Source organism: Heterocephalus glaber, unplaced genomic scaffold, assembly GCF_053883595.1.
Source record: "Heterocephalus glaber isolate CG9 unplaced genomic scaffold, H.glaber_assembly_v1.0 deba00001429, whole genome shotgun sequence".
Taxonomy (NCBI): Eukaryota; Metazoa; Chordata; class Mammalia; order Rodentia; family Bathyergidae; genus Heterocephalus; species Heterocephalus glaber.
Genome location: NW_028258294.1, coordinates 10,851,362 through 10,870,867, shown reverse-complemented (window position 1 = coordinate 10,870,867; position 19,506 = coordinate 10,851,362). Strand labels below are relative to the sequence as shown.

The following is a 19,506-nucleotide window of genomic DNA, read 5'->3' as shown; positions in this document are numbered from 1 at the left end:
TTGTAGGGTGATTCCTAGGTATCTCAGTTTTTTGGATGCTATTGTGAAAGGGATTGTTTGCCCTCTTTCTCAGTAAGTCTGTTGTTCGTGTGGAGGAAAGCTATTGATTTTTTTGTGTTGACCTTGTATTCAGCTACTTTACCAAATTTAGTTATTAAGTCTAGAAGACTTGGTAGAGTTCTTGAGGTCTTCTATATAGAGTATCATGTCATCTGCAAATAATGACAGTTTGACTTCTTCATTTCCTATCTTTATTCCTTTTATTTCTTTCTCGTCTAATTGCTGTGGCTAATGTTTCCAAAACTGTATTGAACAAGAGTGGTGATAGTGGACATCCTTGTCTTGTTCCTGATTTTAGTGTGAAGGATTTCCTTTTTTTACCATTTAGTATGATATTGGCTCTTGGTTTTTCATATATGGCTTTTATCAGAGTGAGGTATAGACCATCTAGTCCAATTTTTTGTAGGGCTTTTATCATAAATGCATGTTGGATTTTGTCAGATGCTTTTTCTGCATCTATTTAGATGATCATATGGTTTTTGTTCTTGGCTCTATTGAAATACTGTATTACATTGATTGATTTGCATATGTTGAACCATCCCTGCATCCCTGGGATGAATCCCACTTGATCAGGGTGTATGATCTTCTTGATGATCTTCTGCATTCTATTTGCCAGTATCTTATGAAGGATTTTTGCATCTATGTTCATTAGTGAGATTGGCCTATAGTTCTCTTTTTTGGTTGGGTCTTTCTCTGCTTTGGGGCTCAAGGTGATGCTTGCTTCCAGGAATGAATTTGGGAGTATTGCTTCCCTTTCAATTTCACTGAAGAGTTTAAACAGTAGTGGCAGTAGTTCCTCTCGAAATGTCCTGTAGAATTCAGCAGTGAAGCCAACAGGACCTGGGATTTTCTTAGTTGGTAAGTTTTTAATTACGTTTTCAATTTCATTGATACTGGGTTGTTTAGAATTTTTAGGTCTTCTTTGTTCAACTTTGGTAATTCATACATATCTAGGAATCTGTCCATTTCTTTGTTTTCCATCTTATTGGCATATAGGTTCTCAAAGTAGGTATTGATGATCCTCTGGATTTCTGCTGGGTCTGTTGTAATTTCACCCTTTTCATTCCTAATCACATGGATTTGGGCCTTTTCTTTCCTTTTTCTGATAAGATTGGCTAAGGGTTTCTTAATTTCGTTTATTCTTTTGAAGAATGAACTCTTGGCTTCATTGATTTTTTTCTATCATTCTCTTGGACTCCATTGCATTGATTTCTGTTCTGCTCTTTGTAATTTCCTCCCTTGTATGAGCTTTGGGTTTGTCCTGCTCTTCTTTTTCTAGAAGCTTGAGATTCAGTATCAGGTTGTTTAATTGGGCTCGCTCTGTTTTCTTAATATGTGTATTCACTGCTATTAATTTCCCTCATAATACTGGTTTCATTGTGTCCCATCGATTCTGATATGTTGTATTGTCATTGTCATTTAATTGAAGGAACTGTCTGATTTCTTCTTTAATTTCCTCTATGACCCATTGGTTATTCAGAAGTGTGTTGTTCAATTTCCATGTGTTTATGAAATTTGTGTGGTTTCTTTTGCTATTGATCTCCAATTTCATCACACTATGGTCTGATAATATACAGGGGATAACTTCAGTTCCTTTACACTTACTTAAACATGCCCTGTGAGCCAGTATGTGGTCTGTTTTGGAGAATGACCTTTGTGCAACTGAAAAGAACATGTATTCTGTGTTTGTGGGGTGGACCACTCTGTAAACATCTGTTAAGTTCCTTTGTTCAAGAGTTTCATTGATTTCTGGTACTTTTTTTGCTTATTTTTTTGTCTATTTAATCTTATCTATTTGTGACAGTGGGATGTTGTGGCCCCCCTCTACTATTGTATTAGTGTTTATTTGATTTTTCATGTCCGTTAATATTTTTTTTATATAGTTGGGCACACTAGCATTTGGTGCATAGATGTTTATGATTATCTCATCTCTTTCTGTTTGATTGTTCCGTTTAAAAGGATGTAGTGTCCTTCTTTGTCTCTCTTAATTAGTATTGGCTTGAAATCCACTTGATCTGCAAAGAGGATAGCTACTCCTGCTTTTTGGGGGGGTTCCTGTTGCATGGAGTATTGTTTTCCATCTTTAACTTTTAGTCTGTGAGTTTCTTTTTGAATTAAGTGTGTTTCTTGTATGCAGCATATTGTTGGATTTTGCTTCTTGACCCATTCTGCCAGTCTATTTCTTTTGATTGGTGTATTGAGACCATTAGCATTGATGGTTATAACTGATACGTATTGACTTGTCAATGTTATGACCTTTTCTTTTTGTTGGATTCTTCCCCTTTGCATTTGATTTCTTGTTGTGCCTGATGGATTCATTCCACTGGGATTCCTGGAGTTGTGATCCTCATTGTCTTTTTTTGTTTTTTTGGTACTGAGGGTTAAACTTGGGTCCTTGCGCTTGCGCAGCAGGCGGCGAAACCACTGAGCTAAATCCCCAGCCCCTCATTGCCTTTTCATAGGATATTCTTTAAAATTTTTTGGAGTGCTGGTTTGGTATTCATGAAGTTCCTAAGGTGCTCTTTTCATGAAAGTTTCTTATTTCTCCATCCATTTTGAAAGATAGTTTTGCAGGGTACATCAATCTGGGTTGGAAGCTGTTTTCCTTGAGGACTTGGAATATGTCACTCCAAGCTCTTCTTGCCTTGAGGGTTTGCATTGAGAAGTCTGCTGTGATTCTGATGGGCTTTCCTTTGTATGTGATTTGTTTCTTTTCTCTGACTGCTTGTAGAACTTTGTTCTTCTGTTGGGTTTCTGAAATCTTAACTATTATATGCGTATATGTAGATTTTTTTTTTGATCAACGCTGGTTGGAATCCTATGTGCCTCACTGATCTTTACGTCAAGTTCTTTTCCCCTCCTTGGGAAGTTTTCTGCCATTGCTTCTGTGAACAGTTTTTTTATGTCATCTGCACTCTCTCCTGTTTCTTCATTGACTGCAGTCAGTCTTATGTTATTCTTCTTTGCATTGTCTAGCAGCTGCTGGATTGATTTCTCGTGGTTCCTTACAACTTTGAAGCAATTTTTCTTTTCCTGTTCACTAATTGCAGTCTTATCTTCTGTATCTGAAATTCTGTCCTCACATTGGCTCATTCTGCTGCTTAAACTGTCAATGGAGTTTTTAATCTCCTGGTAATCTGTTTGCATCTGTTTCATGGATTCCATTTGTTTCCTATTTGGGATTCCATCATGTTCCTCAGCTCTTGTGTTTTTTTATCTGTGTGCTCTTTAGATTTATTAATCATGTCTTGCACTATGGGCACAATCTCTGTTGTTATCTGCAAAATTATTTCTGATTTCATTTTTTCCAGATCATCTTTTGTTGCCAGTTCAGCGAATCCAGGTGGTTGAGTATCAGAGTATTCCATCTCATTTCCCTTTGGAGTTGGTGTAGGTGATCTGGAAGTCTGGTTTTGAGACTTGTTTACGTGTCTTCTAATTTCAATGGGGGCGGGGGGTGGGGGGGGAGTGGTGGGTGTCATTGGCCCCCGAGCAGCTCACTTCCTTTGCGCTGGGAGCAGTAGAATGGCGGCCTGGAAGCCCCTTCCTCTGGGCCGGGAGCGGTGGAAAGGCATCCCGGAAGACCCTACTTCTGGGCTAGGAGTGGTGGAACCTAAAAAATATTTTTATACTATAAGCTTGTACTGTTTTTTTTTTTTTTTTGGTACTGGGTATTGAACTCGGGTCCTTGCGCTTGCGAGGCAGGCAACGGAACCACTGGGCTAAATCCCTGGCCCACTATAAGCTTGTAAACATAACTACATATTAAGTACTTGAACTGATGCTGCAATATATGTGACTTTGAACAAGTTTTGCTAGAGACAAAAATCTGTTTAATCAGATGGCACAGGTGTATTTCTTTAGGTCCTTTGATAGTCTGGAAATATTAAAAGATTTATTTTATATACATTAAAATGTTTACCATAAACAGTGAAATAAATCAGTCTATCATAGATAGTTATACCCTAAATTTAAAAAATTTATTATAGTAAAAGACTCATTGGCATTAATCCCCCTCAAAATACTCATCCCTGATTTGAACACACTTATCATCATCCTTACTACTTTGTGAGGCAGTTCTGGAAGTCCTATTTTGTGACTGTCTTCATGGGGTATCATCAAAAATATAGTGAGTTCTGGTGCCATGTGACATACAATAAAAAGGTATTTTCATAAGAAATTACATCGTGTCTTTATCCACCTTATTCACTGGGCCTGGCACCATGTGGGTTCTGGCTCTTCCCCAAAGTCAAAATGACCATGAAAAGTAGATATCTTGAATGGATTCAAAACATTGGAGAAGCCACAATAGCAGCTGATGACATGAGAAAGGACTTCTAGAACTGCTTCAGAGTGTCAAGAACTATGGAATAAGCATGTTTAAAGTGAGGGGTGGGTATATGAGGGGCATTAATGGCAATGTGTCCCCTTTACTGTTATAATTTTTTTAAGTTACATATTTACCATATTTTTCAATCATACCTTGTATGTGTATCTTACATATATACATTCATAGTCATACACAAATCTGAACACATGTAATTTTTTCTTGTGTTGAGGATTGAACACTGGGACTCCACACTGAGCTACATCCTCAGCCCCTTTTCTATTTTTCATTTTGAGACAAGGTCTCACTAAGTTGCCCAGACTGGGCTCAAACTTGTAGCCCTCCTACCTCAGCCTCCCAGGGTGCTGTGCTGATCCTTGGAGAGTAGGTTTTGGAGTCATGCTCCTTTATGCCTCACTCCTGTGTGAATGTTCCTGAGGAATAAAGACATTCTCTTCTGTAGCCACAGCACAGTTCATCCACAGTCCATGTGCCAGTTTTGTCAGTTGTCCAGTAACTCCTTTACAGAGGATCTTTTCCCCTGTAGTCCAAGACCTAATTTTAGCTTTTGATTATGTAGGGCATGATTCACATGCTTCACAAAGCCTAAACCATTCAAATGTGCACTCAGGATCTTCCTTCCCTATCCCTATCACTTCTGCCCACTACTGTAGGTCACTGGCTCCTTTCATCATTGTCCTTTCTACGTTTCTTTTTGCCAAAACAAGCATGACTGTGTATATTTTCATTTCTCCTTTCTTACACAAAAGATTTTACACTATACATACCCTTTTGTGTGAACATTATGTCCTGAAAATTACTTCATAAACATCTTCCTCACTTTTTTATTGCTTTATGGTACTCCATTGAATTTAAATATCATAGTTTTTCTTGTTGGTCTCATATATTTGTGCATTTTGGTAGTTTCTGTATTTACAATTACAAACAATTACTGCAGTACTCATTGTGTGTTAGTACCTTCATATTCTCGAAAGTGTATCTTCCGAGAACATTCTCAGAGGTGTGATTGAGTAAAAGGGTAACGAGTATGAAGTCATCCTAAATATTGCCAAATTTCCTGTGATAGAGGTGGATGCCATTTTGTAGTCCAACAAGAAGATCTAAAGCTGCCTATTTCCATAGCCTTGCTATCAGAACACACTGTCAGGCTTTTGATTCTTTGCCAAACTGATGGATAACAAATGTTATCTCAGTGTAGTTTTGCATTTCTCATAATAAACTTGTAAAAATAAGTTTAAGGGCCCTTTAAAAAAATCTCAATTTTTTTTTTTTTTTTTGGTATTGGGGATTGAACTCTAGACCTTGCACTTGCGAGGCAGGTGGTGAAACCACTGAGCTAAATCCCTGACCTAAGGGCCTTTTTTTTACATCCATTTCTTGATGAATTGCTTATTCGTGTATTTTGTCCATATTTCTATGATTTTTTGTCCCTTTTTTCTCAATGTAAAACATTCTACATAAGAAATAAAACAACTTTGGAGCATATTGCAGAACTTTTTTCTAGTTTGTTTATATTTTGATTTTGCTTATTTTCTTTTGCAATGAGATTGTTTTCCATGTAGTCAAATTTTTCCTTTTTCTTTTATCTTTTTTTGCGTCTGCACTTCAGATTTTGTTCTGTAAATGGTGTCTTATTGAACAGAAGTTCTGTTAATGAATAATTTTTGAATTTTATAATTGGACTTTTATTTAGTTTATCAATAATGATTGTTTCTGTGTCCTGTTTGAGAAAACCACTCCCTATCCTAACATCATGAAGATTCTTCGATGTCATCTTCAAGAAGTTTATCAGTTTTGCCTTTCATAATGAACTCAATATACAGCTAGGAATTGATTTTTGTGGATGGTGTGATTTTTGTGGATTCACATTTCATTCATTCATTTTATTTCATAAAATAATGCACTTGCTCCAACACTAGTCAGAAATGACTACCCTTTGACCTGCTCTGTTCCTATCTGCATGATCTGTTTCTGAACATTCTGTTCCATTGACCTATTTGGAATTAATGACTGGCTTAATAATATATCTTTACTTATAGAACAGTTTTTCCTACTTCTTAAAATTCCTCATTGATGTCATGAGAATTCTTGGCTCTTTGCATTTTCAAATAAATTTTATAATTATACATGTTGCTGTAACCTAATATAGGATTTTAACAAAAATAGCTGATTTCAGTTTAGTTATAGTTCATAACTATTGTCAGTTGCAGTTGATTTAATTTAAACCTTGATCTTATTCCCAGGCTTGACTACACATTTCCTTTGATAGTCAGAGAAGCTAACACTGGTTCCCAGAGCTACAGCTTCTGGGTGAGCTTAGGAACATACTTGGTTTTTGCTGAAATCTTTCCATTTCCTACCTGGAAATGTTATCACATTTACCTGACCTAATGGCCCTTTGCCATCTGTGACAGCTCAGTAGAAAGAGGTTAATAATGTTTGTCTTGCCCCCTCAGCACCCCACTTTCCTTCCTCCAACCTGTGTAAAGTGTGTATTGTCTTTCCGACTGTTTGCTTGTTTGTTTTCCAGTACTGAGGATTGAACCTGTGGTCTGGTTAAGTCACTAAGTTGTCCAGGCTGGGCTTGAACTTGGAGTCTACCTGCCTCAGCCTCCCAGAGTTCTGGGATTACAGATGCCTGGCTCTTTCCCTTTTTCCTTGAGATTCTGCCTACATTTACAAAACAACCAACCCAGGCTTGCTTGCAGTTCTAATTCTTATGGTTTCTTCACCCACATTTCCCTCCATCCTACGACCTGAAACCAAAGAAACCAGGGCTTTTCTTTCCTCACTTCTTCCAGTCTTAACACAGTCATCTCATGTTTACACGAGTCCTTTCTTCCTATCAAATGCAGTAGGTGCTAAAAAGAAAGGAAGAATGGAAAAGGAAGAGGGAAACTGTTGTGTTGCTGTTCTATGGTAGGCTCAGCTGTGTATCTTATAACAATGCCTAATATAATGTAGACATTATTACCCTTTTATAGAGAGGGGTTAAGGCTTAAGGATGAACTCAGCTAATAAATGTTAAAGCTGAGATTTAAATCTTAGAAATATTTAAATTCACATAAAATGTTAAACTTTTAATTATTAAGTTTAATGTAAATAAATGGTAGAGCTGAGATTTAAATGTAATTTTGTCTGAATTCAAATCCTTTTTTTTCACACAGCCACACTGCCTCCCATCAACTGAGGGATGTTCTTACAGTTGGAGACATGAGCCTTATATCCTGAAGCATGTTTGAACAGGCAGTCTACAGAAAAGGAAGGCAAAGCTCAGGAGAGAACATGAGTTATGTCTTTAATGCTGGTGACTGGCCTGGACAGGGTGAACAACAAGAGGGGTTTTTCTTTGGGAAAAGACATTTGAGATGGTACCAAGAGTCCTTAGACACTGAGTGGTAATCATCGGTGACCTTTATACCATGTTCTGGAGCAGTTGAAAATGTTAATGGTTTAGTTAAAAATCGATACTATATGACAGAGAGTGGGCTTCTGCTGGGATTCTTAGGATTCTAAGTGTAATGTGGCCATCAGCTAGAAACCTGAATAGTAATTACCTGCAAGAAATTTTTCTACTTTTTCTTTTTTCTACCCAAATCACATCATTTTTTCTAAATGTAAAAAAATGGATGCTATTTTAGAAAACTTGAAAAGTACTAAACAGCATAAAGAACACATAATGTATATTTGTGAGTATAGCTGCTTTGTTCCTTTAGGATGAATTCTTAGATTATGTGTTGGACATAGAGTGTGTTCATATTCAAACTGTCAGATTGGCTGAATAACCAAAGACCATGAATTTTAAAGTGACAGACTGGAAATGCAAATAGCTAAAAAGCCCAGGACTTTGCTGTAATGAAATTAAACTTTTGGTGCAATATTACTTTTACCTATCAGAACAAATCTTTTTTGTTTTTCAGTATTGAGTGACAGCTGTGAATCAGACACTATGAAAATACCAAAAAGCACAATAAAAATGACCTCACAGAGGTTTTAGTCTAAAAGAAATACTCCATTTATTGAGCTCTTTTTGGGGCCAGGACTGTGCTAAGCTCTTTGCAAACATCACTGCATCTGATCACCACAAACCCCACCAAGGTAGATATTTTTATCCACTGAAGCAGATGTTCACAGACTGACTAGCATAAATCACACAGCCGTAACTGCTAGAGGATGGAAGCCCAGGTCTGAATGACAAGCCATCTCACCATTCGCTTCTGGGTAAAGAAGACTTCTGGAACCTAAAATCAATAGATAAATCATCTACATTTCACAAAATGAAATAAATGACTAGATGTTTGTCAGGGTGCAGTGAAAGAGGCTCTTATGTTGTTGGTGGGAGTATAAATGATATATCCTTCCTACAGAGCCATTTAGCTAAATTATCATAAGCCTTAAAACATTTCCATCTCTTTACCTGAAATTGTATTTTTTGGACTCTGTCCTAACAATCTGGACCACAAAGGAAATGGATTGAAGCTAGATAATGGATGCATAAATCTCCATATGAAAAGTCTAAAAATACAGTGTTTATGTAAAAAGATGATTCCATCAAGCATTATTTACTGTAGTGGCAAATACATTGTGGTATTCTATGAGACAAAATAATATGCAGCCGTTCAAAAGGATGTTTTTGAGGAAAATTTAGTAACACGGAAAATGCTTTCAATATAAGCAAGATATAAATTGATGAAACTTCATTTCAATTATGTAAGGAATTTAAAGAAAGCACACTAAAATGTTAATGGAAGAATTGCAGATGTTGCTTTTATTTTTGTAGTTTTCAGTTTTGTTCCAAATGCCATTTATACTCAAGAACAAAAGTAGTTTTTTTATACTCAGGAAAAAATCTGTTGTTTATAGGAGATGACAGTTGATCTTTACTATAACAAAATCCTTATTATTGTCACCATCAGAGATGGATTACTGGTGTGATTAGCCCACTGAACCAATCTGACAGGGGTGGAAATATTCAGCTATAGTAAAGAAGATCTTTGGCAAAGAGGAAGTTGAATCATTGATTTGTAATTTATATGCTGTACCTCTACTGCAGAGCACAACCATTTGTGTTTATAAGAGGTATGTATTTCTGTTGTCAGAGAGTGAGGGTAAAATTAACAGCTCGGCTTTATTTCTGTGAATGCTTTGGAATTTTTCTTTTAACAATCTATTTATGTTTTCTTGTATTCATGCATTAAGTATTTAGCCTGTTCTGTGCCAGGCATGATGCTAGGCTTGGTTTAAAACAGGGAAAGAGTGAGATACCTACCTGTAAGGAAACTCAGTGTAGTGGGAGAGACTGTGTCAGCAGTTAATTACATTGTGTAATAAAAGGCTGGGGTGGAGGAAAGCTTAGGAGGAATCTCGGCTGGGGGTCCAGCAACTTTCCACAAATCACATGTTGTTAAGAATTTTTATTTAGCCAGGTTCAACACAATGTCCATCAAGATACTAATGACATTTTTCACAACTAGGAAAAAAAAATCCTAAAATTTATATGGTAGCACAAAAGACCTAGAATAGCCAAAGCAATCCTGAGCAGAAAGAGTGGTGCTGGGGAGGATCACAATTCCTGAACTATGATAAAATATAGGACAGAGCTATAGTAACAAAACCAGCATTGGTACCAATGCAGAAATAGACATGTAGACCAACGGAATAGAAGAGAGGACAGAGAGACAAATTCATGAAACTACAGTCACCTGATTCTTAACACAGGACTCAAGAGCATAGGTTTAAAAAAGCCTGTTGAATAACATATTTCTTGGATTGTGTTTCCATTGCGAGTCATATGACTGTATCGAAATTTAAATTAGGGAGAAGTTTGGCTTGTGTGGAGTCTGCTAACTAACTGGAGCTTGTTTTCCAGATCATTATTTGTTTAATGTTAGTTTTGGGGACCTTTCTGAAACAAATCACATCCTCTGGTGTCTTGTTGGTGCTTGAGATGGTTTTTTAAGTTATATGGAAAAATGTTTAAGTGCTTTTCAGTTTTGTTTTGGTTAAGTTCTACTGTATTTAAATATTATTGTAGTTTTTTTCTCCTTGCATTGTTCTTCTTTGAATGGTTTTAATTTTTTGTATGTGTGTGTGTTTGATAATGTTAGTTTTTTTAAAAAGCCTGTTTAACAAATGATGCTGGAAAAACTGATTATTTATGTGCAGAAAATTGAAACTAGATCCCTACTTCTCACCGTGTACTAAAATCAAATGGAAATGGATTAAAGACCTAGACATGAGATTGGAAACTTTGAAAAGATTTGAAGAAAACAAGGGAAATACTTGAAGCCAGACTTCCAGAGGAACCCATAGGGAAAAAATACCAAGAATCAATGAATTAAAAACTTCTGCACAGCAAAGTAAACAACAGAGTAGAGACAACCTATAGAGCGGGAGAAGATCTTTGGTAATTACTCTTCTGATAGAGGATTAATATCTAGAATATATAAACGACTCAAAAACAGCAAAAAAGAAAAAAAGCAGCTCAACCAGTAAGTAGGCAAATGAATAGCAAATTCTAAACAAAAAAAAAGTAACAAAGTCCAATAAGTATGAAAAAAAAAGACAAAAATGCTCAACATCTTTAGCTATCAGGGAAATGCAAATTAAAACTACAGTGAGATTCCATCTCACCTCAGACAGAAGGGCTATCATCAAAAATACAAAAACCAGAACAAGGCATGGTAGCACACACCTGTAAACCCAATACTTAGAAGGCTGAGGCAGGAGAATTGCAGCCTGTGCTACATAGTTCAAGGCCAGTCTGAACTACATAGTGATACCCTGTCTCAAAAAAACAGACCAAACCAACCAAACAAAAACTAATAAATTCTGGTGAGGATTGGGAGGCGGGGGGGATCCTCCTACACTGTTAGTGGGAATATAAATTAATATATCCATTGTAGAAGTTAGTAGGGAGGTTCCTCAAAAAACAAATTAGAGCTACCATTTGATCCAGCTGTACTACACCTCAGTATAGTCCCCCCCAAAAGTCAGCATACTATAGAAATACCTATATACCCATGTTTATCACAGCACAGTTCACAATAAGTAAGCTATAGACACAGCTTAGGTGTCCACCAACAAATGAATGGATAAAGAAAATGATATATATGTATATGTGTGTGTATGTGTGTGTGTGTGATATATGTGATATATATCAGCCATAAAGAATGAAATCGTGTATTGGCAGAAAAATGGATGGAGCTATTTTGTTAAATGAAATAAGCCAGACTAAGAAAGTCAAATATTGCATGTTCTCTCTCATATGAGGAATCTAACAAAAAAAAGAAAGAGATGACCTGAAAATTGAAGGGAAACTGTGGGAGAAGAGGAAGGATGTTGGGGGAAGGAGAGAAAAGGAAGAGAGTAATGGGTGGGGGGTGTTAATTTTCTCCCATTGCTGAGGCAAAATACTTGACATCCGAAGTTAAAAGGGAAGGAGTTTATTTGGCTTACAGTTCATAGAGGTTTCAGTCCATAATCAGCCAGTTCCAAGGCAGGGATGACAAACTGGCATGGCAGAGCAGAAACAACATGGTGCACACAAGGCAGCAAAGGTAACAAGAGAAGTTTAGTAGCATCTTTCTGCCCCTTTTTATCTTATTCAGACTACCCGGATTAGGGTGGTGCCAAACTAATCACTGGGGTGTAGTGGTTTATGTAAGCACATGCCCTTAACCCCAGCATCACACATTCCAGATACAGCTACCTCTGAAAAAGAAAGTCCCACCTCATCCACATGAGGCTTTGGGGAGACATCTAAATACAAACCATAACAAGGGGTGATCAAAATATGTTCTATATAGTATGAATATGCCAAAATGAAACCCACTAGACTGTATAATATGCACTAATAAAAATGCTGACTTTTAAAAAAGCTAAAAATATAATTTTTATTTGCAATTAAACTTCTAGGTATAGTATAAATGGTCATTTTCTTATACAATTTAAATTAGGTTTTATTACTCTACTTTTAATTTCAGACTTTTCTAAAACCCTTAAGTGACATTTGAAATAGTCTGTAACTGCAGGTCAGGATCTGACTTTCACATTCCCATTCTACATGTTTATTTCACTATGGACAGTTTTTTCCTCTGACAGGTGTGATCCTCATACTTCAAACACCATGACTTCCCTGGATCCCATCTACAACCAGAATTTTCAACTTTTTTTTGTTAAGATTAAATGTGATTCCATTCTCTATGTTTCTTTTTTTTCAGAATTTTCAACTTTAATTGCTAGAATTTGTACTATAGTATGTCTCTTATTAAATACTAGTCATTGTAAAACTGATATAAAAAAGAACAACTTTTCTTTTTCAGGAGTTCAAAGTTAATAGCCTCGATTGGTAATTTTTAAAAATCTCATTAAAGCATTTTTGGAGAGTATGTCAATGACAGGTAATGTTTACATCCTGTGGAAATGAGTTGCAGATCTGGTGATCTGCAGATATTCTACAAATATCTTTAACGAAAGCTTTACTTGGTATTTGTTGGGAGCAATGCTACATAATTCTAGGGAAAAATCATTTGGTTGCCTAGTTCTCTTGCCTACAGCCAAGCTACAGAATAACTCCAGTTTGGCCTCCGGTCACAACTGAGACTTCAGTGATCCAGTGATGCTGTGATTCTCCAGGACAAGAAACATCCTGGGAGAACAAACATCTGCTCAGTTCCTCATTGTTCTTGGACTGATTAACATCTTGTTTGCCGGAGATGTACTGAACTCTCTGCAAGCCTTCCGTTACACCTTGTTTATCCCAATGTGAACTACTGAACTCTGTGCAAGTCATTTGTTACATTTGTTTCTCCCGATGTACTGAATAAAAGGTGTGGTAAGCTGGGGGCTTTTGTCTTTGCTGCCCAGAGCAGCACTGATCAGACCCAAAACTCAGCTTCTTCTCAGTCTCATTTTTCTACCTTTCCTGTGATTCGCCGTGTGCTGCCGTGGCTCGCAGGAGACCAGGACTCACTGCAGAGGTTCTGGTAACGTCCCCTTCCCCTGTCCCCTACAGGTATTGTTTTTTGTTTGTTTGTTTTTTTGTTTTTTAAAAAACGTCTTACCATCATTTCCCCCTCTAAAATGCACTATTACTCAGCTGGTCTAAATATCACAGCTAATTATCCTCTTTCACATTCTAAGACTTGGTTTGAAACAAAGTACGCAGCAGAAATAATAAGAAGGAAAACGTAGCTCAGTAGCAATTAAGCACATAGATTTAGAGCTGGTATTAAGAAATATGATTCAAACAAGAACCAAGATACATCATGTATAGACACAAATTCCCAATGATGAATGTGATCATAATGTATACCTAAAATGTACCAATAAACTTAATGAATAAAAAAAGCAAATATGATTCAATTTATAGAATAATGGAAAATCTCTTTGAAACATCAATCCCATGTTTCTACCCATTAGAGAAACTCTTATTTTTGCTTTCTCCAAGATCTAAGCATTTTAAGCAGATAATAACAGAACCAGAAAATTATTTTTCACAGAAGATAAATTTACAATGTATATAGAAGATGGAGGAGGTTTATTTAATTTTAAATGAGTAGATATATCCCAAGATCCTACTAGGTAGATAAAGCAATATTCAGAGAAACAAAATTTTACATCTTGGATTGTCTGATGATTTCAGGTCTAGTATCTCTACAGTAGTGCCAAAACCCCCCTCTGTGTCCTGGACTAGGCTGTAGGAGGAACATTAGGTATAAAATAATTCTTGGCTTGGAGGACATGACAGTTTAGTGAGAAAGATGGTTGTGTAGCAGATAATGAGACTACAAAAAGGCAAGTGCAATATCAGAATGAATCGCATGCTATGGGAACACTGTTTAAAAAATAGATTTAAGGAACCTGATGTTGCTTGTCCTAAGGCTTTGGCAGTCAAGTGGATCAGTGACTTCAGAAGAGAAGCAACATTTGAACTGGGTCTTTTTTTAAATTTTTATTTCTTTCATCCTCTCTTCAGTGTAGTTTAATGGTGTCTTCTAGGGACTACAGACATGTGACACTGCCACACGGTGAATGCAGAAGCAGATAAAGACCCCAGCTGCACTCTAAGGTAGACATAGACATCTATGAGAAATTTTAAATTTCTGGATGATCCTTTTCCCATTTGCTAGCCATATCTGTATATTAGTGATGGGCTCCAAGTTATTCAGTCAAACAGCGGACAAATTATTTTTACTTTCAACTTCAACAGCCTTTGTTTTAGAAACAATTTTTGGTGTGGCACTTCCCAGTCTGTGGCCCTGCCCTGAGAAGGGGTGGAATGCAGGCTTCATGGACGTGCATACTTCATTTTTCTTATCTTCAACTTTAACATCCACCTCCTCCTTATCAAAAATTCCCTGTAATTCTGAAGGCAATTCCCCCTTCTTGATGGCGTTCAGAAACTGCTGACTTGCACCATTAGAATAACTTCTAAAATCATCGTTCACTGTGAATCCATTTTTCCATAATTTTATACTTAGATCTCCTGTTTCTTCTGTTCAGTGGAGGATAAGCATTTGGCTCCAATCATCTGAGCTTCCTCAAAGAGGCTGTCAACAAAATATTCACAATTCCTTTGTCGATTATCACTAAGCGGGTGATTGTCAGGTCCTGTTTCACAAACCCATTCTTCTTTTATACTTTCAAGTTTATCTACTTCGTTCATTCTCTTGGTGTTACCCGGGGCGCTGCCGTGCGGCCTGGCCCTCCAGTCCCTCGGGACCCGCGGGCACTGTCGCCACTGCCCGGCGGGAATCACTCCGGACGGCGCGCTGCGCCCAGACTCTTGAACTGGGTCTTGAAGAAAGAAGTTTTTCTTTTTTCCTATTTTAAATTATTAATTATTCACTTTAATCATTTTAACCCTTGTTTACACTATCAGTTTCTCACACTAGAGAAACTATTCGGTAGGAAAAAAGGTCCAAAGACAAAGGAGTGAAGGGAGGGGAAGGGGAAAGGAAAAGAGGGAAAGGAAAAACTATGAGAAAAGAAAAACAAAATGGAAATGAAATCTATGTAAATAGGGAAGGGCAGAGGGAGTGAAAGGCGCACAGGTAATGAGGAAAAAAATAAGAACCAAGATATATCATGTACAGGTACAAACACCCAATGATAAATGTAAACGAATTGTATACCTAAAATGTACCAATAAAAGAACAAAAAAAAAAGAAGTTTTTCTGTCCTTATGATAGCAGAAATGATAGTTGAGGGTAGAGAAACAGCATCTTCAAGTAAGTAGTATCATGAAATTGGTGAGGTGTAAGATGACTCCAAGATTCTCATCCCAAGTGAACAGGAAGAGAATTAAGTATGAGGATTTCTTTTTTCCGGTACCAGGGATCAAACTCAGGACCTTGTGCTTGTGAGGCAAGCGAGGCGACACTGAGCTAAATCCCCGATCCAAGCATTAAGTATGAGGAAGTGAGGGTAGAATGGGCTATACTGAGTTTAGTCTGAAGCTTGCTGAAATTTAAGTGTGTGCAGTTATTCCAGATGAGAATATCCAGTCAACAGTGAATATGTAACGCAGGTCTGGAGCTTTCAACAGAGGTATCGAGTAGAGCTACAGATCTTGGAGTTACTGATGAGTGATGGAAGGTTAAACTGTTGGAGGTGGTGGGATCACCCAGGGGGACATTTGATTCAAGAGAAGCAAGTCATGTAAGATGGAACCATAGAAAATATCTAGCCATCCTATGGTACAGCTAATGCTACATTATGGGGTAAGTAGGTTGGGATGGGTTGGTCCAAGGCTTAAGCCACCATTTATAAAACTTTCTATGTAAAAGTGTAGAGTAAGTTCAAGGAACTTTAATTTGGGTTCACAAACTGTAAGTTGGGGCTTAAGTATATCTTTTAGTTACTTTTATTCTGTGGGTCCAGTGTGCCAAAACTTGGGAAGCAATTCCTGATTAGCCTGTTCACACACTTTGCATTTTTATTGGAGTTAAGTGTATCTTCAGCCATATTTGTTTTCTTTGTAATTCAAGTATGTTGATACACAACTTGTGCAATTAAAACAAACAAATGTTGATTCACTCACAGGCACACCAGTCCGATGTTCAGTTGCCCTGTGCTGATGACACTCTCTTCCCTTATGCCACTGAGATTGGTGGTAGAAGGGAATTGGGAGTATGGTGAGTTTTAAATTCAAGTAGGACCTTTATAGAAAACAATATTGATATAAAGGGGCATTGTTTGTGGTGTTAGGAATGTTGGCCAAATGCGACAAGCAGAAACACCTCTTTCTAAGGCCTTGGTGTATTCTATAATTTTTTGTTTCATTTTTATTAAAATACTTATGGAGTAGCCTGGGATGTAGCTCAGCGGTGCCGCATCTGCCTGGCAAGTGCAAGGTCCTGAGTTCAATCCCCTGTACAAAAACAAAGAAAGAAAAGTGAACAGTAAAGAATTGTAGATACAGTGAAGGAAGGGGAGAAATTAAGTTTCATAAAATACTTATGGAATGATTCATTATTTGTCCTTTTTTTCTTTTTTCCTTCAAAACCATCTAAGAAGCCAGGTATGGTGGTGGATTCCTATAATCCCAGCACTCAGGAGGCTGAGGTAGGAGGATTGCCACAAGTTTGAGGCCAGTGTGGGCTCCATAGTGAGACCTTATCTCAAAAAAAAAAAAAAGATTCAAGAGAATCAACACTACTCTCTGCACTTTGGTATGTTTAATATGTCTATTAATGGAAATGTAGAAATTAATTACTATTCACCACACACTATACAGTGTTCTTGGTTTTATCCAGAATGCATAAAAGTTCATTTTGTAGCAGCAGTTGTGTCTTCCCATAATTCTCTAGTGATGATAACATACAGAAAGATATATTAAAGATATATTAGAAAGAATTTTTAATAACCTAGCCTTAGCGTGGCATAAGGTAAATAGCTATTCTTGCTTCACTGAAGAATGGATTGCCCCAGACATTCAGGATAAGCTGAGGCATCTGTGCTGGGCTGGGGATTCAGGAGGGCGCAGGAGGCCTAGCATGAGTGCAGAGATGAATCCCTAGGGAAGAGGAAAGGAAATGATTCTAGACTTCATGTCTTCCTTGGATATTCTCAGTACCCCTACCTCTTTAGAGCACAGTAGTTCAATATTCAGCTGCCAGCACCAGAATTTACTTGCCTGTGGGTCACCTTCTGCCTCTTGTGTTTATTTTGAGTGCCTGCTGGAAGGCCAGAAGCTCAAGAGAATTAATGTGTTCTGGGAAAAGCCTTCAGCTAATGCCTAATAGGAATCCATATGTAGATGTCCCAGCTTCCTCACTCATTGCCTTGGAGAACAGATGTCCATGCTTGATGTTTATTCCACTTGGTGTTACAAGTGGAATGAAGCTGCAGTCACCCATGGTGGCAGCTGGCTTGACAACATACTTTTCATTGGACACTTTCCCTTCATTATCTCACTTCTTCATTCCCTTGTTGGTGTTTTCCTTCACTTCCTAAGTAAACCGATGCACTAGAATCTGTCTTGGGATATTGCTTCAAGGAAAAGCTGAAAACTAAAATACTTCACCTTCTCTTTCAGAGAGAAAGTTTCAGGCACTGGGCATAAATGTTCTCCCATCTCCAGGATAGGCAGGATGAGTAAGAAATCAAAGTGAAGTCACTAGTTAGGTGATCCAGATTAATAATATGTCTATGCAGAGTACTGAGCAGGGTACTGGAAGAGACTGTTTGGAAATGTGCTGCCAACCTTTGGTCTTTCTCTGCACTTGATGCTCACTGGGACTCTTCTACTTGTAAGCTTTTTCTTGAGATTGGGAAAAATTCTATTGACTAGGATTCTGCTTTCTAAATTGTCATCCTGTTCCAGCCCTGCCTTTATAAGATGATTCCAAATCATCTTGATGGAACAAGTCTATTCAAGCAATTGAGTTACACATTTACAGCCAGTCACTTGATTTACTTCCTGTAGCCAAATACCTTTTATTCCATTTGCCTTCTTCTGGGCTCAGCCACATAATCTGCTATTCCAATCACAAAATCCTGTAGGATCTGTCTAGTCCTTTAGCAGAGCTGAGGATCATCTACTTATCATCTCCAAACACAGTGGCTTGAAGAGTGAATATAATATCAACAAGTAGAGATAAGAGTGGATTTTCTGGAACTTTCAGATAAAATAATGGAGAAAAGCTAAATGCTCTAGGAGGAATTGAGATCCAAAGATGTTTCATGCTTTTGTGTTTGACGTCAACCAAACTAAAAATTTCATAATCATCTTTGATTCCACCCTCCAATCTCTGACAGCCTTGCTCTTCCCCCTGCCAGCACCTTGACTCAGGTCTCACTTCTTCTCTTGGATCACTTGAACAGCCTTCAGTCCTGTTGCAAACCACATTCTCTCCATCCTCCATTCACATGCTGGAGTGTTCTTTCTAAAATGCAAACCTAATCATGTCAGTGTCTTCTTTACACCTTTCCATGCATTCCTGCTGCCCCCAGGAAATTGTTCAAATTGTTGGCATGACCTATGAGGCCCTCATGTTAAGGCCCTTATATCCCTCTCCAGCTCTCTCTCCACTCATCTTGCATGACACGCTGCTCACCTGCATGCCTGTGAATAGACTATGAGTCCTTTTCAATGGAATTCTCCATATTCTACCCCCTTCTTCTTCCTCCTCCTCCTCCTTCTTGTCCTCCTCCATAAACTGTCTCCTGATGGTCTGTCAGGACTGAGTTGAGGCGTCACATACTCTGGTAAGACTTCCCTGACCCTCCAAACTGGATAATGCACCTTATATTTTACTATGGTGGCACTTATCAGCCCACTTTCTAATTGTTTATCCACAAGTTCGGCCTATGTATTTGTAGTTCAAGGGGATATGGAAACTGATGCCTAATGCCCCTAGAAATATCCCAAACTGAGACGTGTCTGGAGTTTCCACTTGAGGCTGACAGAGAAAAGAGGACTTTGATGGGAGGGGTCTGTCCTCCAGGGTTTGAGTGGGACAAAGGGGCAGGCTTTTCCCTGGGACCAAGTGGACAGTGTGGAAAGAATCTGGGCTCGAGTCCTGTACTGGGGTGTTAGCCCAAAGGCACTGCTCAGCAGGGAGAGATGAGACAGTAAAAAGAGCCCACAC

The 19,506-nt window shown here is 37.9% G+C and overlaps 1 pseudogene; it reads right to left on the bottom strand.

The window, feature by feature from the left end:
* Nucleotides 1-14,370: 14,370 nt before the first annotated feature.
* Nucleotides 14,371-15,143, bottom strand: LOC101705452 (UBX domain-containing protein 2A pseudogene; annotated as a pseudogene).
* Nucleotides 15,144-19,506: the final 4,363 nt, after the last annotated feature.